Below are 16,859 nucleotides of genomic sequence, written 5' to 3'. Positions count from 1 at the left end.
TTTTTCTGCATATATTTCACGTTTATTAAGCCTTAAAGAGGTCAAAGAGATTTATTTCTTTAAAAAAAAGAGAGCAAGAAAAGCTTGAATATGTTATGATACATGTTCATTCATGCTTGTGTATCCTCATCAGATCACTGAATAGATATAACCAAATATTTCTGAGATAAAGATAAAATTATCATTTTTTTATTTTCAGAATAATGGCAGGTTGTATGATGTTTTTGAGTGCTAGATTACTGTAGAATTGTTGTTTCCTTCTAGCTTTAAGTCACTCTAATCTTGCATGAACAGGACAAAGCTCCCCATTGTTTATATCAGGTTCAAGTTTGTCTTCACTGCATTTCAATCTAGAGTGGGAAGAGCTATTAGTCATAGACCATCAGCTTGTCCTTGTAAAGCCAATAGACCATAGGCACACAATAGGAGCCAGCCAGCTTGCTTGGGTTTACCTCCAGACTGGCCATTGTCCTTTCTTTCTTTCAGATGCATTCAGCCATTTCAGTTCACAAGGTAATAACAGTAGCCCAATCTCCTCCCAGAGTGGATGCTGGTTGTGGTGTAGATTGGATGAGAGTTGCATCACACACACTTGTAGTGTGTGCACATATCATGCAACAGAACACATACACACATTTCAGCAAGACAGCAGGCAGGGGAAAAAAATCTATCTTTGCACATTAGGGATGACATCATAGGGGGATACACACATGTCAGATACACACAGCCCACACACAGAAAATTTGTGATGTGTGGTGTCAGTACACAACTAAACAAGTGCTTCTTTCATTGCTTCGGTCAAGGGATTTACTTCTGATGAATGGTGGACGGCAGAAAAAAAAGGTGAGCTGTTTGGAATGACCTCATTGTTCATGTACTTCAAATTTGCGGGCAGCATTTTTAGGACAAGAGCTGGAGTAGGAGGTGTGGAGTCTGAATTTTACTCTGCCTCAGGTTCTCTCATTTGTTGATTTGAGTTGTATGAATGCTCTGCTGCATTCCCCTTGAGCTCTGTTTCATTCACGGTTTGGTGAGCCCGAAGAACCTTGGCTGCATGCTTGGAATCATTACATACTAGACAAAAACTGCATTGTTGGTGGCAAATTACATGGCTTCTCTCGGTGTAACAACATCAACAGTTTGATTACAGTTGGTGCTGGGAAGTACACAATAACTTTATGATTGATGACTGTGTGGTCTGTGTACAGTTTCTGCTTCGTTGTCATCGTACTACTGGTACACAAGGGATGGATAAAATTCTCAGGTTGAATTTATATTGGAAGCAAACGGTTTTCCCCCTTTAGTGCAGCAAATTCCTTAAACGTGTTATACAAAAGTGAAAATATCGGATCAAGAGGAACACAAGTGTGCTTGTTGGATTTCAGACATGGATTACGTCCTTCGTTGTGATCGACATCAGCTTGTGTGTAAGTGGATTAGTTTGTGGGTTGACTGCACTGGATCCGTGCACAAATGTCGAAAATACTGTCATTCCTAGAAAACAACCGTAGAGTGGTAGCCAGGGCCACATGCAAATTGTAGTTTTGCGTAAACCTTATCTGTGTATTTTAGTGCATGGGTTGGAATATATAAATGCAAGAATGGAATGTATTGCATACAATTGTAAATGAGCGTTGTGATGTTGAATGTTGCATCTTTGATTGAGATTATTTACCCACGGGCCACGGTAGTAGGTTGATGTACAATACGCTGTTTGTTGGCTGGCTCTCAGGTATGTGTTTAATCATTGGCATATAATTAATCAATCCCCTTTTCACTGGTTTCTTCTCCACTGCCAGTTATGTGTTAAAGGATGCTCTTTTCAGTCATGTGCATTTAAGTTCAAATACTTTTTATCATTGTATTGGAGCTCTCTTTATACTGTAAAAGTGGATATTTTCGCGCGACTAATTTTTCGTGCTCGGCCCGGTAAGAAGAGTTTCGTGAGTTTTTAATTCCGTGGAATCAAGACAGTAAGTACTGGAATATATGACATGCAAAAATATTTGCATGCTTTTATTTTCGCGCTAGTTTCTGGTTGCACGAAATGTGCGAAAATTTCAACGCCGTGAAAATTTCCACTTTTAAACAGTAATCTGAAGAAATTAATCTTAAACTTTGAGAATGATCCAGAAGAGTTCTAGCTTGATGATAACATTATGTTGTCAATTACAAATTTGATCTTCTTTTTTTTTATGGCCATTAGGCGCCTTTTACGGTAGGCCAGTAGTTTGGTAGTTGTCTTTAGGTCTGTCTGTTTGTATAGGCCCTATCTGCCTGTATGTGCGTAGTGTTTTTTTTTTTTTTTTTTGGTACATATAGAACCCTAGTCCAAATAACTCATGTTTCACAAATTATATTGTTGGGGAGGATGTTTACCATATCATATTTTTGTTTGTTTGTTTGAAAATTTGTGTCAAAGCACACTCCTTTAATTAATCAGAATGTGGGAAGATTGCGAGTAATGTCAGGTACTGTAAAAGTGGATAATATTCGTGTGAGTAATTTCCGGGTAACATTAATTTCTAGTGTTATTAATTCTGTAGAATCAGGACATTGATTATGCCTACTGGAACATTCTATGCATAGCATGCAATAATATTCGCATGCTTTTATTTTTGCGCTAGCTTTTGGTTGCGCGAAATGCGCAGAAATTCCGCACGGTGAAAATTTCCACTGTTTCAGTAATTGCAGTACACCTGGTCAGTAATTCATCTCTGGACGATGACGCTGTACAGAGATATCTGGATGAGATCCTGAATAAATCCTGAGTAATTTGTTTGATGTGACCACAGAAGTTGACATTCTGGGCCATTTTAGACTTCAAACAAAACTTGTTTATTTGGTTTGTGCATTGAAAATCTTATGTGAATGTATTGAATCCAAAGTGACAAATGTGCCCTAGTACTCAGCCAGTTGAAATGAACCAATTCTTTCTTTTTCTTTCTGTGTTATAATATGAATTTCAAACAATTGAAATAGAATTTAAGCATTATAAATTTGTTGTTGATTTGTAACTAGAATTTAGAATGAGAGTCACCAAGTTTGAGGTATTCATTTGACATCTATGTGATGCATTGATTACATTTCATCAAGTCTTTGCACTTGACTTCAACATTGAGGGAAGCCTTATTAGCTGCACTGACAATATCTGTTGGCACCTGTGCAGCTTACAGACTCATCTACTACATTGTACCTCCTTCCCCTCACCCTTTTCATCCACATTTCTTGTCTTTGTTCATGAAACAAGCCCTTAGAATTGTGGGGAGGTCATTTATGGAGAAAGGTAAAGCCCACACACTTGAGGCTCTCTGAACGAGGCTAGCTTTCATCAGTGGTGTAGTGTAAATGGAGCCAATGCAATGTGTATCAGACAAAGGATGAGTTGAGTGAGGAGGCGATAGGGGGATCCCAAAGGGTGTAGGAATACAGGGCGCTCCCCCTGAACACCTGCCCTGACTCACTCCATGATTTGTGTACAGGGAGTGCTTTCATACTGAAACTAAACTCGTTTGGAATGATGTTTCTAAACTGCAACCATTTGAGTATGCAGCGTATCTCTTGATGTATGTGTACATGAGAGCAGTAGTGGTACGTATTTACTGTACATAGATGTACATTATGTAGGCACCATGCATGGCTCCATCATTGCATCAAGTACAAGATCTTGCTCAGCTCCAACTCCTCAATTCTATTCTAGAGGGTTAAGCGTTCATATCAGAAATACTTGTACAGTTGTATGCACTGGTTCATATTTGAGCAAAGTTGATTTAAAGGTGCATAGTTCCGGTAGTGTAGAGGGCGCTGTTGATGATACTGCGGATCACCGTTAGCATTGCTACGAGGATTACCGAAGTTGAGCTGTCATCAAGAGTAAAGTGCGTAGGTGTTGCTAAGTAACGTTGCCTTCGTTGTCTTCTCTGCGCATCGCGTAGTCTGTAGTAATGCCAGGGTGCGTGCATACTGATGTGCTTCTTATTATGACTTCACAAAAGAAGTTTGCTAAAGCTGTCATTCCTCTCAGCCGAATCATGAGCCGATCGGACCACTGACTACAGTGGATCGGACTTCTTCGGACTCGGGAAAGTGGGCCACAGCGTAAGCGCCAAAGAGGAGTTGATAGCGTAGGTCTCTATAGGAAACTTGCACCATGCGCCCGCGTACGCATTTGACTAAAACACCGGGACCATGCACCTTTAACCGTTGAGGACGGTTTGATTTTGCTGCAGCACACATTTCCCATAGACGCTTGCCCGAGTATACTCGGGACTCGTCCTCAACAGGTCAAAAACACAGAACTGTGGCTGGCTATGACTTGAGAAACACATTCTGAAGTATGATTTAGTTCTCACAAAAGAGCTATTGGGTTTTAATAATAAAGATACAATTTTAATCCAGCAAGTTGTCAGTAAATGTGAAAGCCCTCTCTGTCCAGTAGAACACTCTGATTAACTGCATGCAGAAATTGGATCTGTGTGGGTCAGATCCCTCTCTCTCTACCTTCCTCCATTACAACCTCCAGCTTTGTCTTCCTACCATCTCTCTCTCACACCATCTCCTTTCCTCTCTCTCTCTCTCTTTCTTTCTTCTTCCTGTCCCTTCTGTGTATGTTTGAAAAATCATCCAGTTTAACAGGTTTTTCTCATTCACTATGAAGCTTGTGCAAATCGTTCAGTTTATCAATACTTTGTCCCATTTTTACAGTAATTCGCAGCTTATTTAAGGGTTACCAGTGATCAAAACTTGATGCAGTGTGGATCAGATGAAGTCTGTGTGTTTATCAGGATGGTGGGAACATTGAACACTTTATTACACGGTGATGTTGTACACTATGTAGTATAATGTAGGTGTCAAAATCTTATTTCTATTCATTCTTAGCAAATACAGTCAAACCTGCCTTTAGCGGGCACCTGTCTATAGCGGGCACCTGCCGTATGCAGCCACTGAAAAATCCCCCTGAGAGAAAAGCCCTGTTGATCTCCCTGTGTATAGCAGCCACCTGTCTAACGCAGCCAGCGGCCACAAATTTTGTTTCCCGCAGTAGATTTTAACCTGTCTGTAGCGGCCACAGACCCACATGGAGCCGCAGCCGAGCTGATAATTCAGTGTGTGTTTCTGCTTTGTAGCCGTGCCAGTCATTCATGGGTAACATTCGGTGATCCCACCGCTGCATTCATCACTCATTCAGTCATAATAATGCACTTAATAGTGTATAAAAGCTTTCTTTATGACTGTACACATGCTACTGTGCAACAACTTGATCAACACCAGCAGTATTGTCCAATGCATGAAGTACCATGTGTGCATACATGTACGTACAGCTGTATACACATGTAAGTAAGTACTTATAGATGAATACAATGATTATACATGTACATGTAGACAAAAGTCGGATAACCTGTCTATAGCGGCCATCTGTCTATAATGGCCAATCTTTTCGCCTCCCTTGGGTGGCCGCTATAGACAGGTTTGACTGCACTGGCAAACTAGAGAGAGACATCTTTATCCATCTGTGTACTGTACACTCAAATGATTTAAGTCAGCAAACCTTTTTATATGGCAGCTTTATAGAATAAATTTAATTTAGATACATGAATTTGAATAGAATTACATGTTGTATACAGGATTAAAAAGATTCTGTCTACTCATTCATTTAAGGTTCATAATGTATTTTATTGAAGAGCAGAGAAAAGTGGAAAAATGCAGGAAAGTGAGTCCTGAAAGCTCTCAGTGGGTAATTTCCTGATTTTAAGTACTAGTACATTGTTAAAGTCAGAGCGACAGGAAAATTGCAACTTGTGCTGTCGTCTGTCCGTCTCCAAAAGTTTTACTTGGCAGCATCGCTATGGTTGTGGGTGATGATTTTATCAGGCATGACTCCTGACGGATGTAGAATAAGATGAAATTTTTTCTGAGATGTACACGTGTCGCAATAGCTTGCTTAAATTGAATCAGAGATTTGACGATCTGCCCAGGGATGCCTATAAGGGTGAGTCAGATGTAACGAGAGCCCAGAGACGAGCAGATCCAAGCAAGATGCATGCAATGTGCCAGAGAAACTCATGCCATTTTTATTTTATTGATATTACAGTGTACTTCCTTGTGAGGTAAAAAAATCTGTTCAGCCATCCTGTACTGTACGCGTCTGCATTATGAGATACAAATTAATGTTTCACTATTAAAGTAGCAAAATAATTATTCAATTTTATTCCAGTATGACTCACTGAAGCCAGTGCAAGAAATATAAATGACAAAAATCTATGATAATTTCTTAATCATATTCAAGTACAAGAGACAGCTTTACTGAACAATATACATTATATGTGAATATTAACAGGCTGTAGGGAAACCTTTTTATCAGAAGTTAGGGACATTTTACTGTGGAAGTCTTGAAAGAGACTTCAATGAATACTATATAATGAGCAATAATAGGAGAGTCCGCATGCTTGATCTACTGTTGCCTTCCTCATGGAAAATGGTGCAATCTAAATTTCAAAGAGGTCATTTCTCATTCAAATTTAAATTGACTATAGCAATGTGTGTGAAATGTTTCTCTTTAAAGAGTGTTCATTCTCAGGCTGCATTAAGTGTATGTGTCTGTTTATCTGTATTTTTAGGTGATCCGAGTATCCTCTCGGATCACCTTCTGTATCTGTACTGATTCTTTATTCTTCTTTCTTTGTTTCTTTCTTTATTTCTCCTCAAAAGTTGTGCAGAGGTTAGCTCAGAAAGTGCTATGCCTATCAAGTTCAAACTTATACCATGTATGTATCGTGTCCCAAAGACGACAGATCAAGTAAAATCATTGTGATCAGTTGACCGTGACGTCACTATGACGTCATTATATGAAAACACATTCTCAATCATATCTCATTAATGGGATGGAATTTTTAAATGAAATTTACGTCACATATATTTCAAGTCAAGCGAATTCTATTCATATTGTCAAAATTTATATTTTCTCTTAAAACGTGCGCGAACGCGCGCGTTGAAATATTTGTATGCTCCAATCAAGCCCAAAATTTTTTTGCACACGTTTCAGACCATTTAGAGCATTTTTTGAAAAAATGAAAAAATCGGACGGACGCGTACGCGCGCGCGCATATACGCACGCACAGCTCATATGCAATCGAAATTTCCCATTTTTTTCACTGTGATCAGATGTCTGAAATGTGAAGGAATATTTCTACCAAGTTTCAAGTCAATCCGACTCAATATGACGTCATACGGGCCCGTCAAAGTTGAAATTCCGCGCGCGCGTCAATGGCGATAGACAGTGCAACTATGCCAAAAAACCGCAAATCTTAAATCCGATTTTACTCGTCAGGATGGACGGTGACCCCCCATTTCCTTTACATATTCTGAAAGCTGATGAGTTGTATATGTCATTTCATGGGTTGGCGATGCTGAAAAAATGATTAAAAGATATCAAATTTCTTAATAAAGTAAAAAAAGTAAATTTTCAAAATGACGTCATCAAATTTCAAGTTTACTCGAGCGTATCTCACTTATCCTTTGCCAATTTTCACCCAAATTTCAATATGTTGTAGCTTATGAAATGCTCTTTCATAAATTAAATACACAATTTTCATTAGATGACGACATCACCTCGAAAAAATGGATTGAAGGTAACCTTGTCAAATTTGACCAGTTTACGTGTAATCTCTATGGGAGTGCAATTTTTATGGAAATGAAAATTGACATGACTATCTTTATCGAGCACTAGCTCACTTATGCTTTAGTGAATTTCTCTAAGGTTTTAATATGTTGTAGCTGAGATGTAGGGCTATCGTAAGTGTGCCCTTTGTTTTTTCATACGTTGTCGGGATCACGTGAAAAAACTTGGTTGAAATTAAAGTTTATCTTCGATGTATTGAGATATTCCTTTCTTTTTGCAACTTTATGTGCAATAACTCAAGAAAAACATACCCTATCACCACCATATTTTGCACATGTTTAGTTCATGTCACGAACATTATTTCATAAAATAACAACTACTTGATCAGACGCCATCTTGGGTATGTAAATTAGGGTCAAAGGTCATAAATGTTTCATCCTGTATCTTGGTGAATACATGACCTATCTTTCCCATATTTTGCACACGTAAAATCCATGTTACAGGGATCATTTTATAAAATAACCACTTTTTGCTCAGATGCCATCTTGTCTGTGCAAAGTGGGGTCAAAGGTCATATGTACTTCTTTTTCTATGTTCGCTATGACGTGTTATCTCTATGGGAGGGAATTTTTTAGATGTGAAAATTGACATGACTCTCTTTATCGAGCACTATCTTACTTATGCTTCGGTGAATTTCTCTCAGATTTTGATATGTTGTAGCTGAGACTTTGCAGTATCAGGACTCGAATCATTGATAAAAAAAATCGGATCACCTTAATTTGTCAGTGATGACAAATTACAATCTCTAGTTTGGAATTATGTTACTCAGAGTTCAAAACAAATTTACTCTTATTTACTTTAATTGGCCAACATATAAAGTACATCATATAGCTCCTTGACCCCATCAAAAGCAGGAAGAATTAAAGGGAACCCAAACCCAAAGAGCAATGTGGATTGAGTGAAAGCAGCAACATTAGTGAACACATCAGTGAAAGTTTGAGGAAAATTGGACAATCGATTCAAAAGGTATTAATTTTGAATTTTTTATGAATTTTTAAGGTTTGGTGTTGGAACTGTGGGATGAGGAGACTACTAGAGGTTATGATGTACAAATTATGTGGACAACAATATGAAGAAAATTTAAAGAAAATTCCACAAAAATTCACTTTTCTAGCATAATGAAAGAGCACTTGACTAACTGCTTTCAGAAAGCAGGGGAATAATTGCTACCCTTAACATACAATATGAATATATGTCAGTATCAAGTTGATGGAATGTGTAATTTTCATGAAAAATCAATTTTTGTGGAATTCCCTTTATATTTTCTTTATATTGTTGTCTACACATATATGTCATAATCTCTAGTAGTGTCCTCATCCAGCGGTTCCAACACCAAAATGTTTATTCATAACATTTGCATCAATTGTCTGATTTTCCTCAAACTTTCACTGCTGTGTTTTACTAATGTTGCCGCTTTCACTTACTAGGTTTGGGTTTCCTTTAAGGTCAAAATGATCTGAGAACAAGCCGACATCTGGTTTCAAATACTTCCGTCTCATTCCTGCATGAATTTTAAATGTTGTCTTATGACATTTAAACAAACAAGTGTTTGATGTGTTAGTATTAATTAGAAGGCATTGCTAATAAATATTTTTGCTGTGACATACTGTAAAGCATGATATATTCGCGGCACTAAGTTTTCGCGAATTGGAGCCGATGGCCTTTTTCGTGGCATGAAATTTTCGCGAATTGCCACTGGCGTTCAATGCATATAGTGTAGACAAGAAATTTTGCATGCATTTTAATTTTGTGAATCTTGGCGCTCGCGAAATTTGCGAAATTAAAATGCACGCGAACATTCCTCGTTTTACACTGTACAGTAGTTCCTGTATGTAGCATATTATTCTCATTCAGGGTCTGTAGGCCCTATTTGTTGTTTTTCCTTGTTGAATAAGTCCAGTGCCATTGAGTTTTAAGAGTCCCCTTCTTGAGGTCCACTAATCTTCTTTCAAGGGAAAAATGGTCTTTTGATCCTAAGATGGATTACGGCTAGTCTCCATGCAAGGATTATTGTTGACTGTCTGGAAGAGATTACAAAGGAAATCTTGCAGAATTGTTTAGATGGAACATTTCAGAGAAGTAGATTGTGGTGTTAATGATAGGATTTGCAAGAGGAAAAAAAAATGTCTGACAGTGGTTGCCAGCATTTTAAAGGTTACAGAGTAAGGTTGTATTCAATTCATTAGTTTATACCAAAGCTGCTTTGTGATGCTAAAATAAGTTGGTCATTGCCCATATCACGCCTGGGCACTGTTGGGTCTAGAATACAGTACTATCAGACTAGTTGCTGTTATGTGCTGTGTTCATGTTAGAGGAGAGACCTCTGATGTCATAATAATGACTTTGTCTCCTTGCACTGACTACTAGTATTAGGAATGTGATGGAAGAATAACAACACAGAAAAACAAACTATACATGGTTGAATGCTACAAGAGAGACTGGAAATGAATGGAATTGATACTCCTATCCAATATGATACCATGGGCAGTCTCCATGATTATCCTATTGTGACCTTTTAAAAGTGACAATTTTTGTGGTGTGAAAATTTGCAGGCATGTCATACAACCAGAAACCAGTGTGAAAGCACACAATATTTTTACTTATGACAGCCTGTACCACTATTAAATGTTTTGATTTTGTGGAATTAAAAACAAGCAAATTTCATTTTACCTGGCCGAGCACAAAAAATTACTCATGCAAAAATACATAGTATCCACTTTAACCATTTTATATTTGTCGTCTATGGAGAGTATGGAACTTCATCTATTTCTACGTGGATTAGAGTTGATAAAGATCATTGAAATTCTGATATTTCTAGAAGATATTGATTTGCTGAATCTTTATGACGTCAACAGTAACATTCCAAAATGTTTCTTGGCTGATGCAGAAATCTTAGTATGTCTTATCTTTAAAGGACAAGTTCACCTTCATAGACATGTGGGTTTTGTGAATGCAGCATTATTAGTAAAACACATCAGTGAAAGTTTGAGGAAAATCAGACAATCCGTTCAAAATTTATGAATTTTTGAAGTTTCTGCTCAGTCACGGCTGGATGAGAAGACTACTATAGCTTGTGATGTCACATGTGTACAATGATATAAAGAAAGAATAAAGAAAATTCAACACATTTTCACTTTTCTCGCATAAACACTTGACTTCTCTCTTTCAGAAAGCAGGGGGAATAATATTACCCTTAACATACGTCAGTAACAAGTCAAAGAAAAATGCACTTTATTCAAAAAGTAAAGTTTTGTGAAATTCTCTTTTATTTTCCTTATATCGTTGTACGCATGTGACATCATACACTGTGGTAGTCTTCTCATCCAGCAGTGACTGCGCAGTTACTTTAACAATTCATAACTTTTGAACGGATTGTCCAATTTTCCCCAAATTTTCACTGATGTGTTTTACTAATATTGTTGCCTTCACTCAATCCACTTATGTATGAAGGTGGACTTGTCCTTTAACTGTTTAGAGGTCACTGGATAAGTTGATGTGAGGAAATATTGACACAGACGCATCAGGTCAGTGACTGTTTAACTAACATGGGAAAATTAATGAGTAGGTTTAGCCCATAGTAATGTTTGTAAATCCTAAAGATTCAGCTGTCTTTGTCTTAAACACTATGGTCATGTGATTGTCATTGGACCAAGACTGGCCAAAATGGTCATATGTGGTCAATTCCACCCAGAGGTTTTATACTTGTAGTTTTGTTAGACAGTTTGTTTCTTTTGTCATTAAGACGTACTGACTTTGGGATACATGGACATAGAGAAGAGCCATGTCTGTATTGATATGGTGCTGTTAATTTCCATGTCATGGGGTGTTAGGTTTAAGCTCACTATAACTAATGATGCATGTAGCATATCTGCTCCATGAGCCAATTTTAATTAAATGCTGTACAAACTACATGGCCTGACTCACTCATTGCGTACCCATCAAATTCATCCAAGCAGACACCTATGACTGTCTTGATGATGAAATAGTGTAGGGGGACAAAAAAAAATGCTTCATGTCACTTCAAGCTAAGGACAGACTTTAATAACCATTAAAAAAAAAAATATGTGGTTAGTGTAGGAGCATTAATGATTAATTGAAATTAGCCAACTACACAAGTGTTATGTTGTCCTTAGCAAACCTACATAATGTAAGTTAAACTCTGTGGGGGTCACATAATAATCATGCATTAGTTACCGTTACCAGTTCAGTATAAACCTAACAAAAATCTTATCAACTTAAACATCACTTTATAGAAATCTTTTTATTATTATTATTGTAATGTAGCAATATTCATTTGAAGATACAACTGCCTCTCTTTGAACAAAAGAAAATAAATAAAAATGTGCAGATGTTGCCTTTGCTTTGCATAGTTGGGATTTCAAGCAAAAAGTAACCAGGCATAGCATCATGATATGCAATTGTAAGTTGATCGTTCAGATTAATGTGATTCATCTGCCCATTCTAGAGACAACACTGACAGTGCATTGTTTTTGTGCATGCTATACTCGGTTGATGTCCACATTTTGTGCAATCCCATAAATTGTACATAGTACAAACCTATGGATGACATCATTCTATGACTGTGAATCTTTGCAGGTGGAACTACAACATGTATTTAAAAACTAGCAGAAATTCTGACTAGCAATGCGTCAAAGACTCTTTAATTCCAGGTCTTTGTTAGCGACAGGCAATAAGAAAGACGGACCTGTACGGGAACGATAGTGGGAGAACAAGAGAAAGTGAAATGGAAAGAAGAGAGAAATGGTAATCTTGAGAAGAAAATAAGTCTTGCGTTATACAGGAGCTAAAGAATTAGACTAGTTGCATGGCTAGAACTGTGAAAAGTGATGAGGGGTTTTGAGATGAGAAGAAGTGAATAGAGTGTGAGCAAAGATCATGGTGAGGAGCTTTAAGGAGGCTAAACGCACCCCTTAGATGGATTTAACGGCAGCATTCTCCACTATGTACAACCAGTGTGCTCATTATCTGGTTAGCTGACTGGAATTCCACTCAGAACACAGGGCCTGGCATTTCTCTTTCCTCTCTACTCATTCTAGTGCCTTGTCTTCATCTGTACAGTCATTTGAAATTGTAGGTGGTGATTGGAGGTGGTTTTCATCATGGTTTTATGACTTTTTGTGTGAGGTGACCCTGTTTTCTTCGCCCTTCCCTTGTGAGGAGAACATCCATTTTACATGCAGCCAATATCTCTTCAGGCATGCTTGTACTTTGCCTGGTTGCTGAATAGCTGAGCTCACATCGTGCCCTGGGAGAAGGGTAAAGCTGTCACGAAATGCAAGAAGAAAATAATGAGAATATTGAGGAATATCTAGTTTGCTGTGATGGGAGTGCCTCTGTTGGGATGCCTTAGTCGTCATAACGATGAACCAAGCTGCTCCTTGCAGGTGGATGCAGAATTACTGTCAAGTTGATTGTTGAAATTGACAGGATTTTAGCTCCAGCTGGCCTGCTTGGATCAGTGTATGCTGATTTCTGTGGATTTCTTCCCCACTTAACCATTTCAGCCGTGATTTATTACCCCGTTTTGGGCCAACTCTTTTTGTTGAAGTCGTCTACATTGTATTTACATGGAATATGGAGCGTAGGGACAAATCTTGGTTCTGGAGGGTTTTTGTACCGTGGCGAAAGAGGAGAGGTAAGCTATTTTACAGTGTCATAAACACAGAGAGGGTTATTTGTAGGCATATGTTCTACAGAACGATCTTGTCTTCATTTCCTTGTTTGTTTTGTGTACAATGTCGGTGTGTTTGCTGCAAAAGGAATCTGGAGGTTGAAGGTTGGTGGGTGCTATTGTAAAGATGATCCTTTTGTTCTTGATGAACCTTCTGTCCTTTTATTTTTTTCCTCATTCAATAGTTATATAAATGTTCACAATCAGACCGCTTCATGTGATCAGTCTTAAATAATTTGCAATTACCAGATATCTTCAAAAACTCTTCAAGCATATCAACATCACAGTGTGATCACTCTCTTGCTGAACAGTGCCACACGGAGAGGTCAACAAGTGTGCACAGGGTCAGTGAACTTCCTGCTCAGATCTTGAGGAGTGTGTTTTTTTTTTCCTGTCTGCCCTTTGGAGATGTCATTTGTGGATGGTTTTATGTATTTCGGAACAATGCAGGTATCTGTTGTGGTATTCAAGTTTTGGTTCTTTGTTGTGCAGAGTTTGGATTCCACAGTGTCTTGTGGTATGTGTAGCCATCACTCCCAGCTATGTGTTTGTGGGTTAGACCATGGACCTACCTACTGTGGTCCATGGTAAGATGTGGTTTACTGGCATGTGAAGTGGCTGATGACTCATGAAAGAGTAAACTGTAGCAATGACAAACACTTTATAGATGAATGGATTGTTTTGTCTCTTATCAGTGTAAGTAAATAATTTGGTTGTAGAGTTTTCTCATGCAGTGTGACATGTCAACATTAAATCCTCTTCTTCCTCTTTTTACTTTATGTTATTGGACAAAAAATACAAAGAGAAAGCAGACAAACTTTACAGTGCAAGGTTTGCTTCTAAGGGGCAAAGTTTATTAAAGGCAGCTTCAACTGAATATCCTCATACTAAGTCTTGTAAAACATATTATTTTCATGGCATGAAATTTTTGCGAATAGGAACCGATGGCCTTATTCGCAGCATGAAATTTTCGCTAGTTGCCTCTTACACTCAATGCATACTGTGTAGACAAGATCTTTAGCGTGCATTTTAATTTCATGAAACTCGGCTCTCGCGAAATTCACGAAATTGAAATGCAAGTGAACATTCCTCGTTTTACAGTATAATATGATGTAATTCAATTCACATCTCATAAGATCTATTATTTAGTTGCCCTGATGGTGTTTCAAACAGTTCAAAGTGGTGCTTTATATACAAGAGATAAAATCCTAACAGCTGTGCACATTGTACAATGTATGCCTTCAAGATTTCAGGAGTTAATAAATAGAAGTCTTTAGGGCTTTTTACACTTGTAAATTTTTGCTTAGCCCCGGACCAACGGTGGGGCTAAGGGGGGACCAATCAGAAACGAGGTAATCAAGTGCTGCCGGTGCGTGCGTGTACGTGTACAGTACACAGCGTGATTATGAATATTCATGTGGTTTGGAAAGTCCGGGGCTAAGAAATACGAGTGTAAAAAGGTCAGTTTTCTCCTTAGCCCCGGACAAGAGATAGTACGGGACTAATTGGCGAGTGTAAAAAGCTGAAAAAATTGGTACGGGACTAACGATAGTCCTGGGTCAGAGAAAGTCCGGGGTTAAGAAACACAAGTGTAAAAAGCCCTTTTGTGTGTTACTGCATAACCTGCAGCTGATGTTTTCATTGAACACAGGACTCAAACTGAGGACTGTGACCACCTTGAGATGGTAGGATATTTGATCCCTAGAGAGCTAAATGAAAGTAAGTACCCCAATACATGGAGCACATTCTTTGGGACACCCCATGAATGCCTGACCTGAAGTTAAATCTCCCTAGGGTGAACACTTGTGTGTTTATTAAAGGCTACATGCTACTCATACATCATACAGGAGGACCTACAGAATTATACAGTGTATACATTGTGTGCTGATAATGTGTTGCAAATCACATTTATATTTCATATTTCTTTGGTCTCTTCCTTCCTCAGTACATGTGCCACTGATGTTTGCTAACCTTTCCTAATTTTCAAATTTTTTGTTTAAGAATCATGAATTAATGTAAACATTATTGTCCAAATAAACTTGTAAATCAGAAGTCTCTCCCAAAACCAAATAGAATGTCGAAGCAAAACAAATTAATGGTTTGATATACTTACAAAATGTATGCCTTGAATGTGAATTTGCATACTATAAAAGGGGAATGTTTGCATGCATTTTAATTGTGCAAATTTTTCAAGGGCCAAGATTCGCAAAATTAAAATGCACATGGAAGTTCTTGTCTACACTACACCTATACGCATTAAATGTTAGAGGCAACTTGCGAAAAATTTCATGCTGCGAAACAGGACGTCAGCTCCAATTCGCAAAAATTTTATGCCGCGAAAATATTGTGTTTTACAATAGTTGAAGTTGAACAGCAATTAACCTGTTTGTTTCCTTCCCCCCCCCCCCCCTTGTATTTCTCAGTGTGTCTAGTTGCAAGTAGTCCTGCATCAGCCACACATGAATCTGTATGTCTTCAAACAAAATTCCTCTCAAAGTGTCCTCAATTTTTTTGCACATACAACTGCAATTTCAGGATACTTCACTTGATTGAAATGAAGTTTCAGGACCCAAAATTTATTGTTTTTAGAATCTTTATGGTAGTGCCTATTTTCTCTCTGGCCTGGCAGATGGACAAAACATTTTTCTTGAAATGTCACTAGAACCCAGAACAGAATCATTTCTTGTTTTGTTTTAATGTGGCTGTAAATTCAGTGGACTTTACCTGATTTTGGTCCAATTTCATTTATCTGCTGCCATTGTTTTATTTCTCTCACGTGATGCTATATTTATCCTCTGAATATTTCAGTTAAATATCCTCCTAAGTCATGTTTACGTGTTCAAATATCTCTATTCTCAGCATTCATTTTTAATGTCATTCCCACAGCTTCACTATTTATCATCAAACTGTGTCCCTTCCCCTTCCTCTAAGTTGTACTTCCACCCCCACACCACCACAAATAGGCACAATGACTTTCAAATCTGAAACTATTCATCATGTTTTGTGATACTGCTCTAAATGTAGAAGAACTGCATCCATCATACACTCACGTGGTATTTAGAGAATCCAGCTCGTGTGAAAATTCTATGCAGCACCCAGAGCTCAAAATGTAGGATTTGCATGCTTGTATGCTTTTTATTCTATTAGCTAACACAAAAACAGTTAGGTCAATAATTTGTACATCTGTAGCTCTCTCCTGATATTTTGGGGGTTTTGATTATGTTGTTACTCTCTTATTGTAGGATATTTATTTATTTTTTTTTTTCAGTGTAGAGCCACTTTGGGAATGTAGGCCTAATAGATGATGCTATCAAAATCACTGCTGTTTGATGCATATTTTCAACCTTTGGGACAAAGACGTGCATATTTTCTGATAGCCATAAGGTATTGTTTAGGGTATCAGAGAGAAAAGTACCCCAAAACATGTCGTAATGCCATCCATGTAAGCTACGTTTTCCATAATGTAGTCCTGTTCTGTTCTTCACTCAA

The 16,859-nt window shown here is 37.9% G+C and overlaps 1 protein-coding gene across 7 annotated transcripts in view; it reads left to right on the top strand.

The window, feature by feature from the left end:
* Positions 1-16,859, top strand: part of LOC139741558 (SRC kinase signaling inhibitor 1-like) — a 158,501-nt gene that overhangs the window by 57,177 nt on the left and 84,465 nt on the right. The window contains exon 1 of one of the 7 annotated variants that reach the window (XM_071652136.1): positions 712-843. The exons of 5 other annotated variants lie outside the window; for them this stretch is intronic. The gene's annotated coding sequence lies outside the window, so the exon portion shown is untranslated. Of the gene's footprint in view, positions 1-711; positions 844-1,034; positions 1,428-16,859 lie in introns of those variants that run through there. One more of the 7 variants, XM_071652135.1, reaches the window with a different exon arrangement.

The sequence above is a fragment of the Diadema antillarum genome, unplaced genomic scaffold (assembly GCF_040938485.1).
Source record: "Diadema antillarum isolate AM-2024a unplaced genomic scaffold, OU_Dant_1.0 seq00000934_RagTag, whole genome shotgun sequence".
Lineage (NCBI taxonomy): Eukaryota > Metazoa > Echinodermata > Echinoidea > Diadematoida > Diadematidae > Diadema > Diadema antillarum.
This window is presented reverse-complemented; position numbering and strand designations above follow the sequence as displayed.